The sequence below is a fragment of the Monopterus albus genome, unplaced genomic scaffold (genome assembly GCF_001952655.1).
Source record: "Monopterus albus unplaced genomic scaffold, M_albus_1.0 scaffold50.1, whole genome shotgun sequence".
NCBI classification, from domain to species: Eukaryota; Metazoa; Chordata; class Actinopteri; order Synbranchiformes; family Synbranchidae; genus Monopterus; species Monopterus albus.
In genome coordinates, this window is record NW_018127930.1 from 1,051,049 (window position 1) to 1,051,408 (window position 360).

At 34.2% G+C, this 360-nt stretch overlaps 1 protein-coding gene across 2 annotated transcripts in view; it reads left to right on the forward strand.

Annotated features, from left to right (window-relative positions):
• Positions 1-360, forward strand: part of spina (spindlin a) — a 15,123-nt gene that overhangs the window by 11,869 nt on the left and 2,894 nt on the right. The gene's annotated exons all lie outside the window — the stretch shown is intronic.

A 360-nucleotide genomic window follows, 5' to 3' on the forward strand; every position in this document is an offset into this window, starting at 1 on the left:
TTTCAGATTTTTAAAAAATATATATTTATGAACAATGACTTCAGAAAGTATTCAGGACCCATCACTTCTGCACACTTTATTGTGCTACAAATTGTGCGACAAAATTGCAGTTTTTGCCCATTAGTCTACATTCAATAACCTATAATGACAAAGCAGAAAACATGTTTTTAGAAATTTTGGTAAATTTAATAATTGAGCGCTGCTGTGCGTATACTGTATATATGTAAATACATATATACAGGGACTGTAGTGACTTAATTTTCTGTCACATTTCTAATCTGATATTCTGTTAGAAACCACCCAGAGCTCTCAGGTGCCCTGGAATATGCTCACTGTCTCCAGAACTGAAGCAGCTATCAG